At 44.3% G+C, this 20,046-nt stretch overlaps 1 long non-coding RNA gene across 1 annotated transcript in view; it reads right to left on the bottom strand.

Annotated features, from left to right (window-relative positions):
* LOC143942328 (uncharacterized) overlaps positions 1 to 20,046 on the bottom strand; it is an 89,453-nt gene that overhangs the window by 8,458 nt on the left and 60,949 nt on the right. Inside the window, exon 2 of the long non-coding RNA XR_013264757.1 lies at positions 5,588 to 5,943. This is a non-coding gene — a long non-coding RNA (uncharacterized LOC143942328). The remainder of the gene's footprint in view (positions 1 to 5,587; positions 5,944 to 20,046) is intronic.

Here is a 20,046-nt window from a genome sequence, read left to right as displayed (position 1 = left end):
CAGATTAGTGCCACAAGTGCTAACACCCACTCACACACCATACACCTTCACACGTGTTTGAACGGATCAGTATCTTTGATCTGATCATAACGTTCCCAAGAGTTTAGTGTTCCCAAAAATGCAGCATTAGCAGAATCAGCTAGACATGTGCAAAAGGAAAATATTTGTTTAGTTTAGTTTCGTTTTAATTTGTTAATTCATTATTTTCGTTTAGTTATATTCGTTAACTTCCTTAAATTCGTTTTCGGATTTCGTTTAGTTTTCTACCGAATTCGAAAAATCGGCCACATTCGAAAATATTTCAACCAAATTTGAAAATATTTCTACCGGATTCGAAATTATTTCAACATGATTCGACATTATTTCAACCACATTCGAAAATATTTTGTGACCCGACTTTAGGGCCATGTATCTCGGGGTCACTTGGTGCTAGAAACTCCAAATTTGGATATGTTATAGTGCTCGTACTATTGTGTTTGCATACCAAATTTGGAGTTTCTAGCACCAAGTGACCCCGAGATACATGGCCCTAAAGTCGGGTCACATATCTCGGGCTCACTTATAGCTAGAAACCCCAAATTTGGTATGCAAACACAATAGTACGAGCACTATAACATATCCAAATTTGGAGTTTCTAGCACCAAGTGACCCCGAGATACATGGCCCTAAAGTCGGGTCACAAAATATTTTCGAATGTGGTTGAAATAATGTCGAATCATGTTGAAATAATTTCGAATGCATTCGAAATGATTTCAACATGATTCGACATTATTTTAACTGCATTCGAAATGATTTCAACATGATTCAACATTATTTCAACCGCATTCAAAAATATTTTGTGACCCGAATTTAGGGCCATGTATCTCGGGGTCACTTGGTGCTAGACACTTCAAATTTGGATATGTTGTAGTGCTAGTACTATTGTGTTTGCATACCAAATTTGGGGTTTCTAGCTATAAGTGACCCCGAGATATGTGGGCCCAAAATGTTATTAGTTATTAGAGCAGAGAATGACATTTTGCGACCCGATTTTGGGCCCACATATCTCGGGGTCACTTATAGCTAGAAACCCAAAATTTGGTATGCAAACACAATAGTACTAGCACTACAACATATCCAAATTTGAAGTGTCTAGCACCAAGTGACCCCGAGATACATGGCCCTAAAGTCGGGTCACAAAATATTTTTAAATGCGGTTGAAATAATGTTGAATCATGTTGAAATCATTTTGAATGCAGTTAAAATAATGTCGAATCATGTTGAAATCATTTCGAATGCATTCGAAATTATTTCAACATGATTCGACATTATTTCAACCACATTCGAAAATATTTTGTGACCCGACTTTAGGGCCATGTATCTCGGGGTCACTTGGTGCTAGAAACTCCAAATTTGGATATGTTATAGTGCTCGTACTATTGTGTTTGCATACCAAATTTTGGGTTTCTAGCTATAAGTGAGCCCGAGATATGTGACCCGACTTTAGGGCCATGTATCTCGGGGTCACGGTGCTAGAAACTCCAAATTTGGTATGCAAACACAATAGTACGAGCACTATAACATATCCAAATTTGGAGTTTCTAGCACCAAGTGACCCCGAGATACATGGCCCTAAAGTCGGGTCACAAAATTTCGAATGCGGTTGAAATAATTTCGAATCATGTCGAATTCATTCGAATTCATTCGTTATATTTATTTCGTATTCGTTGTAATTTGTTATTTTTTTATTCGGACATTCGGATGCATCTGAATGTCCGAAAGATGCAAAATTCGGCCGAATTTCGATTCGTTACGAAATGAATTGCACAAGCCTAGAATCAGCCTAGACACCTGCTTGCACCTGCGTTTAGCTCCTCCGCCCAGCCCAGCCCACCCAAGCGCAATATCAATAGATCACTGTCACTTACAAAATACAGCACACAAAACTGCAGCATTAGAAGAGTCACGCCTGATCCCTGCGAACGCTAACAGTTCATTTTTTTGGTAGCGATTAAAGCAGTCTCTGAAAACCAGGTGCTCTTTTGCCTGTGAGTCCCACCAGCTGTACCTATGAATTTAGAGGCCAAAATGTCCAAACATAGTACAGTAGTGAAGAGGCCTACACGTTGCTGATCATGACAGATGAGAGCGCAGGCGAAACATCACTGTCAGATTCAGGCTCAGTATACGAACCGGTAGAGAGCAATGGTACTTTGACAGATAGCTCTGATGACGGAGTAGTGGTCCCTGCTAAGGTCAGGCATACCTGACCTTGTTCTTCTGTTGCTGAGGTGTAACAACCGCAGGACTCTCGTATGGAGCAGAGAGCCAGTACTAGTGTCACTCAACCTTATGGTGAACTGGCAAGCACTGGAGGCCTAGTACATCCTGGTCATAGACAAACCAGCACTGCAGTAACACCTGGTGATGTGGTGAGTCCCATAAGTGCAGTTCAATCTGGTGCAGTGGCCAGCACAAGTAGTGCCCCACACCACCAAGAGTAGAGCCCATAGTGTCCTTCCCACTGCGTTTACCAATCCTGATTGGGAGCGCACCACTTCTGCAGCGTCCGCACTTCCCAATTCACTGGCCAACCTGGAATTCAGGTGGAAACAGCGTATTTTATTCCCCTTTACTTTTATTCACTGTTTTTCACAGAAGATCTCTACAGATCTATTGTGGACTGCATGATTGCGCCACACACCACTGGGGATCCCATCGAGGCTCCACACTGTCCATCCGGCTCTGCACATGCTGGCTTCCCTCTTCCTAGTGACATCCAGGAACACATAAAGGTTTTGCCATCGCAGCACTGCCCCACCAAGCCAGTCCACCACCGACTGTTGCTTAAGGTACTGTCACAGTGCGGAGCACGCTTTGCAGTAGTTCCATCTATGCAAGGAGATATCTAGATAATTTTTCATCCAATCACGTCATTATTAAATCGACACATGTTTTTAACTTATTGAATATTTTTATTATTTGACTGTTTGTCCTTTCAAGATTGTCCTGATCAGTGCTTTCATTTTCGGTTGCTCCTGAATGGGCTCTTGCAGGACATTCACAAGGTTCTTAGTGCAAAAGACGTCCCAGTTTCCTGGTTCCAGACTGTTTTTGTCTGTGGACCAAAGTAATTTATACGCTGGTCAATTTATCACCACAAATCCCCAGTTGACCCTTGCCAGGGAATTTGCCTGGAAACCTATTACGGTTCCTGAATTTAAAGGGGTTGCTCATGTTTTTTCACCTTAATGCATCCTATGCATTAAGATGAAAAAAACTTCTGGCAGTGACTGGCTCCCCAGATCCCCGTTTTACTTACCTGAGCCCCTTCACTCACTCAGTGGAGACGTGCTCTCCCTCTCTGCACGGGGTCCCAGCTCTTGATTGGATAGATTGATAGAAATGGTCGGGGTCACCGGGTGATGTCCTCGCCCCTTATGTCACAGTCCCAGCATCCTGGAACTGTGACATCATAAGGGACGGGGATATCACCCGGTGACCCCACCCATTGTGCCTATATAAGTCGCCGCACAATGCGTCCCTGTCATTATGGCCAGAGACAGCATCTCAAGGAAGAAGAGGAAGAAGAAGAGAAGAAGAAAAGAGAAGGCGGCGGCAGCGACGATGACGACAGATCGGGCCACCGATAGTAAAAGAGCTGGAAGAAGGAGCGGAGGCTCGGCAAGAAGAACCGAAGAGGGGGACAAGACCCCCGAAGTTGGAAGAAGACCTCCGGATGGCGACAAAGCAGAAAGTCGGGCTTCTCCGCTAGCAAAAGAGCTAGCAAAAGAGCAGAAGATAGCGGAGGAGTCCGGCAAGAAGACCCCCCCAAGACAGAAGAAGACCCCAGGAGCTGTGTAATAAATTATTTTAAAACCTTGTGTTGTGTTTTATTTACATTTTTTTCACCAGGTGAATGGGTAGGGGTACATTGTACCCCATACTCATTCACATAGCATGGGGGGCCGGTATCTGGGGGATCGCTTATTAAAGGGGGCTCCCGAAATTTGATAAGCCCCCTGCCCACAGACTCCAACAACCAACGGCCAGGGTTGTCGGGAAGAGGCCCTTGTCCTCATCAACATAGAGACAAGGTGCTTTGGGGTGGGGGGCCGCAGGGCCCCCCCTTCCCCAAAGCACCCCCCTCATGTTGAGGGCACGTGGCCTGGTACGACTCGGCGGGGGGCGCTCGCTCGTCCCCACTCCCTTTCCTGACCGGCCGGGTTGCGTGCTCGGATAAGGGTCTTATGTGGACCTTGGGGGGGGTCCATACCAGGTAACGGGGCCAGCGACGTGTCAATCTCGCGGCGGCGACATTGACTTTGCTAGTCCCATCTACCTGGAGCCGCGTTCAAAACTAACAGACTTTTCTCCGTGTGCGGGAAAGTCCGTTCATTTCAAAAGTCTGGCGGACTAGTATTTTTTTTCTATTTTTTTTCATACTTTCAGAGTAGTTCAGTGTCACTATAGTAACACCGTGCTACTCTGTAACAGCAATGTTTTGAACTGTCATTAATGGATTACATTCATAACAGCTGTGATTAATAGTGAACTGTGATTGGCTACAGCTAATCACATGGTACAGGGTGCTGTGATTGGCCCAGGTACCATGTCTGGGCCATTAACATCATCACTGCATAGGAAGCACAACTGTTACGAAGGATGTTCATTCATAAAAGCTTTGTTGACATTGTGATCATGTGATCACATAGTGATCATATGATGCCCAGGCCGCTCTAAGCATCCGGGTACAAGGAACTGCAATCTGCTGTGTCTGGTGGCAGGAGTGGCGTGCTGTGCGCCCCAGGCTGGATCACATACATGTACATGATCCAGCTTGCCTGTGCCGCTCACCTGCAGAAAATGTACTGTGAGCGGGTAGCAACTGGTTAAAAGAATGATTTTTGTGTATTCCTTTTGTTTATTACAGAAAATACATTAAAAGAAAAGTACTGTTGGCGAACACAGCACCCCCAGCAAGTCAAGGTCACCAGAAGTATGCAGTGTCCTTATACTACACAGGCAAGTAAGCCCATGTGCATGTAGCCTAAGGATCTCGAGGCTTAGCAACATTGAAACTCAATAGTTACACTCCAATAGCCTATATCATGCACTGTGTCAAGTCAACAAGTAGTGTTGATTACTTTAACATGCATTATTTGAAGTTCCAAGTCTGGGGTCCATACAGTGGAAAATATACATTGTGTTTGGCTCGCTGCCTTGAATGTGACACAGTTCCTTTCAAAGGAACAGTTCAGTTCCGATTCCATGGCAACCTCAGACACAACAAAACACATGATGTACTTATACTATCTGTTCTGTATTATCAATAGGTCAACATGCAAGCAGACTTTGGCAGCCTAGGCTGTTCAAGTTTGCAAACACATTCTCATATTTCTCTTGAGCAATACATGTTAGGACATAAAAACTCTTGGCCCCGTTAATTTCTCCCAAATAGGTGTATAGATTATTCATAAACAAAGCTGCCCAATGACTTAGCGATGAGATAATACAAATAAGTTTTGCACAGTTCATTAGAACAGGATTCAGATGATTTAAAGTGGTTATAAACCTGAAAAATTCCAAATTAAAATGAACACACTACCTTTTTCAACAAAGTAGCACAAGCCATCTGTCCCTAGTCTGGCTGGGAAAGGAGTAGACAGTCATCTGCAATCCTCTTTGGTTTCCTTCAATGAAAAAATCCGACACAGAAAAAAAAAATGGTGTCGCCACGCCCCCTCTCCTATGACTGACAGTCACGCATGAGCACGAGAGAAGGGGGTGCGTCTCCAACAAACACACCAAAAAATATCCCTCCTCCGAGCTATACCTGCTGCTATTCCAAGCCAAAAGATTTGTGTGGGGTGTAGAGTTGGGAGGGGAGTCTAGTGATGTCATGACACCTCCTCCCGAGCTCCAGGCTGTTGACACGCCCACAGATTGGATATGTTCGGCTGCCTGTAATGGGAAGACAGAATGACATACAAAGGTAGAAACAATGTGATTTACGTGCTTATGGTACAGACTACTAACATATGTCAGTCTTTCCTATTTGTGGCACATGGGGTTTACAACAACTTTAAGCCACAAAGCCTTTGGGATGTTAAATGAAAATCTGGTTTAATGACTTTGGGAGATAATTGCAATGCTTTTAAATGTAGACCTGCAGCCCAAATGCAACCTTATAAATGGGCTTGGGCTAGCGGTCAGATCACTTTGGCATTTGAGAAAAGAGTTGTTGAATCTGAGTGCTGGTGTGAGCTACTATGAGCTTCCCTATACTGTTGACTATACTTTTGCGTGATTCAGGTCACATGACTGCTGTCATTGGCTGTCACAGCTGTTACGTGATCAGAAAGCTCCCGATCGCAAGTATGCATCAGGAGCTTACCGATCCCCGCCGGCTACCATGCTGGGAGCATGATATCAGCACAGTAAGTTGTAAACACAGGGCTGCATATAGGCAAGCACTCGGCAATGCCGCCAATAGGCTGCATATCTGCATATGGTTGGCGCCAAGGGGTTAATCTTTTGTGAAAAAACCCAATAGGTAAAAATACTACTACTGCTTACACCTAATTTTTGGATAGGCCCTATAATTGTACCTTGACCAGTACATGCCTAGGGTATTATGGGGGTGTTAGGCTAGGTTCACAATTGAGCTTATTTGTTTGTTTTTGGAGCATTTGTACAGGCATTTTCAGGCTCCTGCATTTTTATTTTAGGCAATAGAAAACTAGTTAGTTGGAGGAGACATTAAATCACTGGAAGTCTGCATTCACACCATAGCAAAGCATATTTCTGGTGTTTTGAAGAATAAGTTCTAGCAAAACTGCAAAATCAAAAACCCCTCAATGTAAGTCTAATTTTATATTGTGCAACTTTTTTATTTTTTATTTTTAAGATACAGTAGGAAAAGGCTGATATCGTTGTTGTCAGTTTATTTTTTGTTGGCTGTGTCCCTTCACTTTCTGTCCTAACATTCAACAGGAAGCGAGAGAAAATGTCTACAAAGAAATTCTCTTCTTGGTCCATTGTCACCAGAACAGGATTTTGGAAGATTTCTCAATACCATCAATTTTGGATTTTTTATCACTTTCTGATTTAGTGAATAGTTACGGGTATAAAAAGAATCTCCCCTAGGGGCACAGCAACCACTATAGACAAACATTATAGTCCTTTCTTACTCTATCCAAAACGAAAAATGTTTTATATTTTACAATTTTATTTTAAAATATTCAAAATTTTAACAGATTACAACAAATTGCTTATTATAACATATCACAAAGTAATATAAAGTTTTAAATCAGTTATCTCAGGTCTGTACATTTCACAAAGTAAAGGCTTAAAACTAGGGATGAGCCGAACACCCCCCGGTTCGGTTCGCACCAGAACTTTAGAATGGACCCCAAATTCGAACGAACTTTAGAACCCCATTGAAGTCTATGGGACTCGAACGTTCGAAATGAAAAGTGCTAATTTTAACGGCTAATATGCAAGATACTGTCCTAAAAAGGGTTTGGGGACCTGGCTCCTGCCCCAGGGGACATGGGTCAATGCCTAAAATGTTTTAAAAAATGGCCGTTTTGGCGGGAGCACTGATTTTAATGACGATTAAAGTGAAAAAAAAAAGTGAAATATTCCTTTAAATATGGTGCCTGGGGGGTGTCTGTAGTATGCCTGTGAAGTGCCACGTGTTTCCCGTGTTTAGAACAGTCCCTGCACAAAATGACATTAAACGGAAATAACACCATTTAAAACTGCTTGCGGTTTTAATGTTATATCTGGTTCCTGCAATATGGTTGAAAATCATTGAGAAAAATGGCATGGGTAGCCCTCCCTGCCCATTACCAGCCTATTTGGGTCTTGTACGCATATTAAGGGGAACCCCGTACCCATATTAAAAAAAGGAAATGCGTGTGGCCCCCAGGCCCTATATACTCAGAACAGCAGTATACAGGCGGTGCAAACAAGACAGGGACTGTGTAGGTTTGTTGTGTTAAGTTGAATCTGTTTGTCATTTTCAACCGGTACATTTTTAAAGTGTAGCTCCAGTCAAAAAAACTATCTTTAAGCTTTTTGGAAAACATAGGGAAGGGTTATCACCCCTGTATAATTTGTTTTGTCGTCCATCTTTTTTCATCTCACTTGCTGCTGTCTCCTTGCGTTTGCAAGTAGGAGATGTTTGTAAGTTGGATGTTTGAAAGTAGGGGCCTGCCCTATATTATAGCGGTATGTACTGGGTACAGAGCACGCAGACAGCACGCATCTCCTAACACTACTGACTGCAAGCTCTATTATTAACCACTTGTTAGCCCAATGTTTGCATAAAGTGAAAGATGAAGTTATGCTGAGTAAATAGATATCAAACATGTCACTCTTCAAAATTGCACATGCCCGTGGAATGGCGCCAAACGTCGCTACTTAAAAAATCCCCATAGGCGACGCTTTAATTTTTTTTTTACTGGTTACATGTTTTGAGTTGCAGAGGAGGTCTAGGACTAGAATTATTGCTCTCGCTCTAACATTCTCGGCGATACCTCACATGTGTGGCACATGCGAGCACATGGGGACATGGGCACTTTAATTTTTATTTTATTTTTTTATTGTTCATTTTACTTTATTTATTTTAGTTTGACATTTTTTTCCCCAAAAATATATTTTTGATCACTTTTATTCCTATTACAAGAAATGTAAACATCCCTATGGCAATTTATGGCAGGGTATTACAGAGTATTGGCAGGGTATTGGCGGGGTACTACAGAGTAATAGCAGGGTACTGCAGAGTATTGGGGGTACTGCAGAGTAATGGCAGGGTATTACAGAGTATTGGCAGGGTATTGGCGGGGTACTACAGAGTAATAGCAGGGTACTGCAGAGTATTGGGGGTACTGCAGAGTAATGGCGGGTACTGCAGAGTAATGGCGGGTACTGCAGAGTATTGGGGGGTACTGCAGAGTAATGGGGGTTACTGCAGAGTAATGGGGGTATGTACCCATATTAAAAAAAGGAAATGCGGGGGCGTGGCGACCGAGCTCTAAGATGGACGCCTGATTCTGGAGCTCCGTTCGCTTGCCAGAGAGAATACGTCGCATCAGCGCTCACCGGCCGTATTTTACCCGCAAACTCACCCGAACGCTCAGCGGAACGGCTGAGGAATGTCGAGGAGACGAAAAAACACCCCTCAACCGCAGAAGCTGGCTCACTTCTTCTCAGCGAAGTCCCGCGGGCCTCCGCAAGATGGCGGCGGCTCACATCCTCGCCTCAGAGCAGAGCAGGCCGCGCAGAAAGGGACGGAAGGCGGAGAGCTTAATTCCCACCGAGACTCTGCGGGATCCTTCAGTGGCCAGTCGTCAGGTACGCCGAGCCCCACTACAAGGAGCCCAGCCAAATCCAAACCCAGGCTGCTATCTCCTGACAGGCACCCAGCCATGGAGGTAAGCGCCTCACAATGTGACAAGACAGCACAACCATCACAAGACCCTGACCCCATAGCACAATTTCCCACATCTGGCCAACCTATTTCAGATACTGTGCTAAAAGAAATGTTGATATCACTTCGTTCAGCTCTCCATGCAGATATGGTGCAAGGTATTAACCAGTGCCACAGAGAAGTGCAGGCTATAGGGGTCAGAGTGGATAGGGTGGAACGCAAAATGGAGGATTTTTCAGCTACCTATAATGTGATGGTGGATGCACACACAGCACAGGGGGAGGACATAGCATGGTTGAAAGACAAGGTCGCAGACCTCGAAGACCGCAGCAGACGTAACAACATTAAATTAAGGAGAATACCTGAATCTGTCTCTGCACAACAACTCTTACAATTTGCCCAAACGCTGTTTTCCTCTCTGTTGCCTAATTTGACTGCACAGGACTTAATAGTGGACCGGATCCATAGGATCCCCAAACCCTCCTTCCTCCCTGAGGGCACCCCGAGAGACACGCTATTGAGGATCCATTTCTACCATGTTAAAGAGCAAATATTTCAAGCAGCACGCAGCCCCGACAATATGCCTCCCCAATATGCCGATTTGCAAATCCTCCCGGACCTCTCTCGGTATACGCTATAGAGAAGACGCAATTTGGCGACAATAACGAAAGCTTTAAGAAACCATAAAATTCCACACAAATGGAAATATCCAGCCACACTCACCATCACACAAAATGGGGTCACCAAATCCATTAATAAATTGGAAGAAGGCATTAACCTCCTGACCCAATGGGGGATTCTGCAGGAGCCACCACCTACTTTAGCCCCTCCACGGCGCCCCTCGCCTCTCCAGGAGGAATGGCAGCTAGTCTCACACAAGCGCCACAATAAACCACAGGCCGGGAGTAGCTCTTAACTACTCCACATTCTCTACATCTCTTCTCTCTGGCAGACGGAGTTAGTTTTTACTCTCCAATCGCCCTGTTACTAAGTTCAGCAGTCATGACTGCACACGGGTCAGTTGTTAGATCCTTTTTTACTATTCATGCATTATACGTTTTTGTCTTATGTTTTTGTTTCTTTCCTTTTTTCCTCCCTTCTGGACTCATGGACCTCTACGATGCAACCGAGAACTTCCTTGGGAAAAAAACAACATTATTCCGTTCAGCACTGGTGCAGCCGCATCTATTGAGAACGTGCGACAATAGTGAGTACCATGCACTTATGATCCCACAGACTTACTTACCACATCATAAATGACTATTACATGTTTATCTCTTAACGTGCGGGGGCTGAACCACCCCGCCAAACCTTTTTCACTCTGGCGAGAGGCCCACAAAAAAAAAGCGGACATACTACTCGTCCTAGAGACTCATTTCCAACAGCGGAAAACTCCGGCCTGTACCCATAAAGATTACCCACACATATTTTTGGCATGTACTCCAGACTGCAAAAAAGGTGGGGTGATGGTAGCAATCAAGAACACTGTGTCCTTCCTTCTCAAGGAATCATTCATAGATGATAAAGGTAGATTCATAATTCTAACAGGCGACTTTGACTCTCAACCCTTCACCTTGGTAACGCTTTATTCTCCGAACTCCCATCAACTAAGATTTATCAGACGAGTGCTCAAAAAAGCTGAATCTATGCTTTACGGTAGTCTTCCCATTGGAGGGGACTTCAACCTGGTAGCGGATCATCATTTGGACACTACGGCTGTTCACAAACGTAGATCATCACCTCTGCCTAATCTTCTACACACAAGAGACCTTTTCGACGTCTGGAGATGTCACCACGCTAATGAAAGGGACTATACCTTTTTCTCAGCTAGACACTGTACTTATTCAAGGATTGATATGTTCCTAACTGACAAGTGGCTTTTGCAGAGGGTCCGGGCCACTACGATACATGATATCACGTGGTCGGATCATGCTGCAATATCATTGTCTATTGACACACAAAAGGCCGCTCCCTCACCACCCATCTGGCGTTGCAATAACAGGCTTCTTCAAGAACCCAAACTTGCCCCAATAATCTCTCAGCATCTCAGAGAATTTTTCCAAACCAATTCCACCCCCGACATTGATCCCTTTATCCTCTGGAACACACACAAAGCATTCATGAGAGGTATTCTTATACAGTTAGGAGCCAGAGAGAAGAAGAAATACAACTCTTTATTGAAAGACGTGTTATATGAAATACATTCGCTAGACACCCACAACAAAGTCTCCCCCACGCCCGCTATAGCGGCTGCCATCACCGACCTTAGACACAAACTAAGAAACCTCCTTGCACAAAAATTTGACAGACATTTACGCAGACTGCAATTAAATTCTTACGCTCATGCCAATAGAGCAGGAAAATACCTAGCTAATAGAATTAAAGCCGCCCGCACCCACTCCAAAATTGCTCATCTAATACACCCGACATCACACCACAAAATCACTAATCCCCAGGACATAGCGAACCAGTTTGCGGATTATTATGGAGCTCTCTATAATCTACGCAATGACAAAAACACTCCACAACCGACGGAACAAGCCATTCAGACATTCCTGAAAGCCATCAATCTCCCATCTCTCTCGGAGGACCATCTTACTCAATTAAATGCCCCATTCACACTCCAGGAGATAGCTAAGACTATATCCACATTGCCCAATGGCAAATCCCCGTGCCCTGCTGGCTTCGGGAACGAGTACTATAAAATCCTCATGGACCTGCTCTCCCCACACCTTCTTGACGTTTTCGCTAAAGCGGAATCAATCTCCTCCTTCCCCTCTGAGATGCTGAGAGCACACATTGTAACTTTGCCAAAACCGGGTAAAGATCCCACCACTCCCGCTAATTTTAGGCCAATTTCCCTTTTAAATTCTGATATAAAAATCTATGCTAAATTGCTGGCCAGGAGACTGACCAATATCATTCCATGCATTATACCAAAGGACCAGATGGGCTTTGTGAAGAGGCGGCAGACTTCGGACGCCACTAGGCGCGTTATCAATGTTATTCACCATGCTAAAGCCTCCGGAACGCCTTCTCTGCTTCTTTCCATAGATGCAGAGAAGGCGTTCGATAGAGTGCACTGGATGTATAAGAAAGAGGTATTGATCAAGTTTGGCTTCAGGGGACCAATATTCACTGCTATTATGGCACTTTATTCGTGCCCATCAGCACAGGTATACACGGCAGGCCTATTGTCCAAATCGTTTGACATAACAAATGGCACTCGCCAAGGGTGCCCTCTTTCTCCCACTATAGTTAATCTGATTATAGAGCCATTGGCGCAATCTATACGGGCAAATGACCGGATCAATGGTTTCTCTTTTGGCAAATCCAAGCATGTCATAAATCTGTTTGCTGACGACATTATTCTACTATTAACTGATCCTATTCACTCTCTCCCTCAAGCCCATAAGGCCCTGTCTGATTTTGGAGCCATATCCTACTATAAGGTAAATCACACTAAATCACTGATTTTAGATCTGGGAACCCACCCGCAAGTAAAAAAGTCCTTGCAATTCACGCTTCCATATTCTTGGGCCACCAACAACTTTACTTATCTGGGTCTGATGTTAACTAACACTCTCCCCACCTTAGCTGATGCTAACTTCAAACCTCTCTTGGCCAAAATAGACCGCCAACTTACGGAGATAGGAAAAAGGGAGTTGTCATGGCTAGGCAAAATTGCAGCCTATAAAATGTCTATAGTGCCTCAAATATTGTATATGTTCCGCTCATTACCAATTCCTATACCCCTACACTATGTTGACAAGCTGTCCAATGTCATGTGGAAATTCACGTGGGGGGGTAAAAAAGCTAGATGCCCTCGCCACATTCTTACACCTCACAAATCCATAGGAGGAGCTGGATATATGGACTTAAGAGATTATATGTGGGCTACGAGACTTGACCAACTTAAGCACTGGTTCAATCGAGTGGACAGCCCACTGTGGGTAGACATGGAAATTTCTGTGCTCCCTGTAGGTAATCCCACAGATTTCCTATTTAGTGACTCTTGGGACGCTTGGGACTCCAGAAGTTTACCCCCCACTATACAGGTATCACTACAAGCGTGGCGATTCCTTCTCAAACAAGATAACAAAGAAGTAACTGACATAACATATGACTTACCATTAGAAATCCTACATGCCAAACTCCCCTTTCTACAAACTTCACAACTGCAGGCGAAAAATATTCACTATATCCAAGACTTATGCAGGGACAAGGAACCCAAATCGGTAGCACAGGTTATATCAGAATTTAATTTACCACACACCACATGGTTTTCCTGCACCCGTATTTCTCACTATTTAAAGTCACGCCCGATACCCACCATCTGAGTACCCACTAAGGCATGGGCTTTTTTTTCGAATCCATATCATCATACCAAAGGTATATCACTATTTTATAACATCTTCCAGGATAAACACACCTTTCACAAATCACCAGCCCTCAGAAAGTGGGAAGGAGTTTTAGCAACCACCTTTACTGATGAACAATGGTTCTCTGCCTTTAAATCTATCCACAAATTCTCCCACTGTGTGAGTCACTGGGAAATGACCTTGAAAATTATTTATAGGTGGCATTATACCCCTTTTCGAATGTCTATCATGTTCCAATCCTCTTCACCACTTTGCTGGCGGAATTGTGGTCACACTGGAAACTTGATTCACATTATATGGGAATGCCCGTGTTTAAAAAGCTTATGGAACAAAGTTTTCCAAACAATTTCTGATCTCACAGGTATCCTCACCCCTCCAAACCCTAATCTAGCTATACTGCACATTGGTATTGAAACCTTTCCACGTGGGGATAGAGCTATGGTGACACATATTTTACTAGCCACACGAAACCTAATTCTTCGTAATTGGAAGAAATCCATGGCCCTCAACTTCTCTGAAGTTGTCACCATTGTTAATAGAAATTATACGTTTGAAAGATTGATTGCAATTAACTCATTTTGCTGTAAGCAATTCGATAAAGATTGGAAGCTGTGGACCACCAGATTTGGGCCTTGATACGTAATTACATCTTATTTTAGAACCTTGTTATCGCTGACGATACAATCATTTTTGCTTTGATTTTGCTAACTGAACGATAAGTACTTTACTTGTCTGTACTATATATTTTACATATCTACTGGCTGTATGTCCTGAGTCCAGATACCCACCCCAATTTTCCTTTCTGTATTGTATTGTGTTATGTTCTGTTTGTCTTTGAAAAACTTAATAAAAACTCATTGATACAAAAAAAAAAAAAAAAAAAGGAAATGCGTGTGGCCCCCAGGCCCTATATACTCAGAACAGCAGTATACAAGCGGTGCAAACAAGACAGGGACTGTGTAGGTTTGTTGTGTTAAGTTGAATCTGTTTGTTATTTTCAACTGGTACATTTTCAAAGTGTAGCTCCAGTCAAAAAAACTATTTTTAAGCTTTTTGGAAAACATAGGGAAGGGTTATCACCCCTGTATAATTTGTTTTGTCGTCCATCTTTTTTCATCTCACTTGCTGTTGTCTCCTTCCGTTTGCAAGTAGGAGATGTTTGTAAATTGGATGTTTGAAAGTAGGGGCCTGCCCTATATGCTCTGCAGAAATGGCGGAACAAGGTGTTGGTTTTGCCACAACATTGTAAGCCCTCAAAGTGACTCTTGGTGGGCGCTGGAGCGCCCTGCTGTGAACGATTATATCAAGAATTGTAATTACATGCCATTGTTGAACAGTGGTAGAAAAATTGACCTTTGGTGGTTGTGGTGCTGGTGCCACAACACTATAAGTCCTCACCGTTACTCTGGGTGGGCACAGGAAGGGGCCCTCCTGTGAAATATTATATCAAGAATTGTAATTACATGTCCCTGTTAAACAGGGGCAGAAAAATTGGGCCTTAGGCACTGGTGCTGGTGCCACCACACTGCAACCTCTCCCATATACTCTACTTTTATTGCAGGAATTAGCCCTGCTGCAAAGCATTGCATCAAAAATTGTACTTATGTTTCAATAGTTTTTATTAAAGGTTTTCAGTACAATACAAGCAATAGTCTCATTAATGCGGCAACTTAGTACATTAAGCATAATGTAAAATGGACTAACACACCAGTCCGCTCCGTAAACATGTTGGCGGCTTCGAAATAGGTGCCATATCCAGTAACCCCGGATCACATAGGATCCCAGCTGCCGGAGCTGTTGCCTCTTGAGTTATGGAAATACCCAATTATTTTGCTAACACCGCTGAATGAGAGATGTAAAGAATTCAACATAGAACAGTAAAGAACAGAAGAAGGACCCTATAGCAGGGAAAGAGAAAAGAGTAGCGAATGGAAAAAGATAGAAAAAAGAAGGAAAGGGGAAGAACTGAGTGGGGGGGGGGGGGGGAGCCGTAGTCCTGGATCCACAAACTCATGCTACCGTGACAATGTTAAACAGCATGTGTCCCGGAACCATTAGTTAGATAGACAATCCATGGGTCCCAAATTTTATGAAACATTTTCATCCTGTCTTGTGACAATGCGGATAACCGTTCGTTTAGCATTAGCCATGACATTTTATGTTTAAGCTGGGCTATCGGTAGTGCGGCTGATCTCCAGTTACGAGCTATAGTGATCTTCGCTGAAATAAATATAAAGGTAAGGAGCCGCTGCTGAGGCCTGGAAGCCTCTGTCGCCTTGCCCCCCAGGAGGGCCAGCTTAGGTGATTTCCTCAGGTTCAATCCTGTGATAGTATAGACAAAATTAAAGACTCTAATCCAAAACCTTCTGACCTTCGGGCATGACCACCAGATATGGTAGGTGGTCCCCACCTGGCCGCATCCCCTAAAACAATGGGACAGTGCTCCCGGAACAAAAGCGGCCAACCTGGCTGGGACCATGTACCACCGCAACAATACCTTGTAATTGGCCTCTATCACCGATGTGTTGGCGAGAGAGCGATATGCCGTCTCGGAGAGTGTACACCAGTCATCTAAATCAAAGGATTCCTGAATGTCCTGCTCCCACTGAAGCATATAACTCAACTTCTTCCTTGGCCCCCTAAGTAATGCATAGATGGCAGATAAATGGCCTCTTATTTTGTCATATTGCATACTCAACTGTTCCATGGGAGTCAGGGAACCCAGGTCTCCTCTACGGACCATACTCTGCACAAAATGCCTTAATTGGGCACATCGAAACCTCTCCGAACACGGCATATCAAATTTTTCAGTTAGAGCTTGTTCAGAAAGTATACCCCTACGGTCACATAGGTCTGCAATGCGCAATAGCCCTTTATTTGTCCAGCAACTGAACAGTTGAGGAGAGAGGCCCGGGGTGAACTCATTGTTATTTAGTAGTGGCGCCAGCGGGTTGTGGGGCGATCTGAATTTGTATAATTTGGACAGCCTGTCCCATATAGCCAGAGCCAGTGACAGGGTAGGACACAATATCAACGGTCTATCCTTCATTGGAAGCCATAGTAACTGTGAAACCTGTGAGGGGCGACAGGAATAAGATTCCATGTCCATCCAGATAGCATGTGCGTGGCTAGAGTGGTATCTAGTAAGATGGGCCAGCTGAGCCGCATGATAGTATTTCTGCAAGTCCGGCAGGCCCAGACCCCCCTGCTTCCTTAGGGTGTACATTGTACTCCTGTTCACCCTGGGCCTCTTGTGTCCCCAAATAAACCTAAGAATATCATTTTGCAACAGTTGTAGATCCCTCCGCAGAATAGCCACTGGTAGTGTACGGAACAGATACAGTATTCTAGGTAACACATTCATTTTAATAGAGTGTAATCTGCCGAACCACGATGGAGGGTGTATCTGCCATTTAGCTAGGTCCATTGCCAGTGTCTTGTAGAGTGGGGGGTAATTCTGCCTGTATAACTGCTGGATAGTCGAGGTCAGATTAACACCAAGATAAGGCAGGGCCTCCGACTCCCACTTAAACTGGTATGTGCTCTCTATAGCTTTCTGTGTGGCCTCTGACAGGGAAAGATTGAGCGCTTTAGATTTGGACTGATTAACTCTTAACCCTGAGATTTCGGAGAAGGGTTGAAGAATCGCATATAGGTTTGGGAGAGAAGTAATTGGTGACGTCAGCGTGAGCATGAGATCGTCAGCAAACAGTAGGCATTTATGATCTCTATTTCCGCACCTAATCCCCTGAACATCCTGACATTCCCTAATCCTAATGGCCAGTGGCTCTATTGCAAGAACAAACAGGAGCGGGGACAGTGGACAGCCCTGTCTCGTGCCCCGTCTAATCGGTAGAGGCTCAGAGGAATATCCCCGCAGCATCAACGATGCCGATGGTGTGTCATAAAGCGCACCAAGGAGAGTCAGAAAGCGCTCACCAAAACCATACCTACTGAGGACCGCAAATAAATATTCCCAAGAAAGGGAATCGAACGCTTTCTGAATATCCAACGATAGCAGCATTCCCCGTCTAGTGCCTCCACCATCCCAGTCCGACTGTACTGCTGATATAAGATTAATTAGCCTGCGGGTCTGATCCGATGCCTGCCTAAGCGGGACAAAACCGGCCTGGTCAGGGTGAATATAGTTTGGCAGAAAAGTGTTAAGTCTAAATGCTAAGACTTTCGTTAAAATCTTTAGGTCAGTGTTGATCAGGGAGATCGGTCGATAGTTCGCACAGTCCCCGTGATCCTTGCCCGGTTTAGGAATGACACTAAGATAAGCCACATTTTCATGTAAGGGTATCTTGCTTCCCCTCCGGAGCTCATTAAAATAAGAGCACAGGTGAGGAATCAGAACATCCTGAAATTTCCTATAATATTGGCCTGGAAATCCATCTGGTCCCGGTGCCTTCGAGGGGTGGAGTGACTTAATCGCCATTTTAATCTCTAATTCCGTGAATTCCGCCTCCATTAGATCCGCGTGAGCTCGTGTCAATTGAGGCAGCGGAACATCACGGAAAAAGAGATCAGCTTTACGAGAATCGTACGCAGTCTGTGAGCCATAAAGCTTGGAATAGAACTTATAAAATTCCTGTAAAATAAGTTCAGGGTTTTGCGTAGAGCGACCCGTAGAAAGCCTCAGTTTTGGTAACGTAGGTGTATGTGGTCGGGGAACCAGTTTCCTGGCCAGCATAGTATTCGGTTTGTCACCCATTGTATAGTACCTATGCTTAGTCCAGCCAATATGTTTTTCAGCCTGAGTCGTCAGAGCTAAGTTCAGTTCCAGTCTAACATCGTCAATCGTATGTCTAATGTCGCAGTGCGGGTGAGCATGTTGTTCCCGGAGTAGCTGGTCCAATTTGGTTTCTAATTGCCGAATCGCATGGTCACGTGCTCGTTTTTGTCTAGAGCCTAATTGTATCATAATGCCCCTAATCGTGGCCTTGTGAGCTGCCCAATTAATCGCGGGTGATGTGTCTGAGGATTTATTACCCGCAAAAAACTGCTGTAATGCTTTGTCTATCTCAGCGCACAAAACGGGGTCTTTTAACAGACTAGCATTCAGACGCCACGGGGCCGGGGAAGCTTTGGACCATAACCCAGTCAATGACATCCTGATCGGAGAATGATCTGACCAGGGGGTGGACAGTATCGATACCGACGTTAGATATGGGAGTAGGGGCGTGCGGACCAGGATATGGTCTATCCTGGAATATGTATGATGTACCTGCGAATAATGCGTATAATCTCTAGTCGTGGGATTGGACTCCCTCCAAGCGTCAATTAAATCGTAGAGATGTAAGAGCCTAGCCACCCTATTGCTCCCAGTCGGTGGTCTCTTGAGAGTGGGTCTGTCAGGGTTGGATTTATCCATAATTCTGTCCAGCGGGACATTACTATCTCCCCCCAAAATCACCTGCCCCTGGACTTTGGGCATCAATGTCCTCAACATTTTGCTAAAAAATTCCACCTGTCCTGAGTTTGGAGCATAATAAGATATAAAGGATACCAGTTGGTCATGTATACGTCCCACGGCCATGATGTATCTGCCGCCTTTATCCTTAATTATGGTTATGGGCGTAAAAGGGGTACGTCTAGAAAAAGCCACAGCCACCCCCTCCTTTTTATCGGGTCCATTTGCCAGGTAAAACTGCGGGTATTTAACACTAAGGTAACGCGGAGCTGACGTCTTAGAAAAATGCGTTTCTTGCAGTAGTAGAATATCTATTTTCTGTTTGTGATAAAATTGGAAGGCTTTAGTCCTTTTAGTAGGGGAATTAAAGCCATGGACATTATGTGTGATCACTGAAAAGTCGGACGAATACGACTTAGCCATCGTAGTAGGGCAGAGCACTCTTACCTTGTTGCACCAGAAGATCGGGCATAGCCTTCAATACATGGGAATCACCTTCCGCAGGCTTCCAATACCAGCGCACGTAGGTTAGATTCAGGACTACAGCTCGGGGAAGATAGAAGGTAGAAAGAGAGAGGAAAAAGAGAAAAATGAGAAAAAACAGAGAATTAGTGAACATACAGGACAAGGGCCGTAGGCCCAGAAACTTATGCCAGTAAACTCGTGTAAACTGTAGAACAATGTGGGAAATAATCCCTGACGGATAGAGTGTCCTTTCCGGTAGTGGCAAGGGTACCTCTTCTCCAGAGAGAGAAGGTAGTCTTGCAAAGGAGCAGCATGGATTCCCGATCCGGCCCAAAGGGCCCTAGCTCCATAGCATGCCAGCGGCG

Source organism: Lithobates pipiens, unplaced genomic scaffold (genome assembly GCF_037356315.1).
Source record: "Lithobates pipiens isolate NorthernLeopardFrog02 unplaced genomic scaffold, aLitPip1_a1.2 Scaffold_10, whole genome shotgun sequence".
In the NCBI taxonomy this organism is placed as follows: Eukaryota; Metazoa; Chordata; class Amphibia; order Anura; family Ranidae; genus Lithobates; species Lithobates pipiens.
This window is presented reverse-complemented; position numbering and strand designations above follow the sequence as displayed.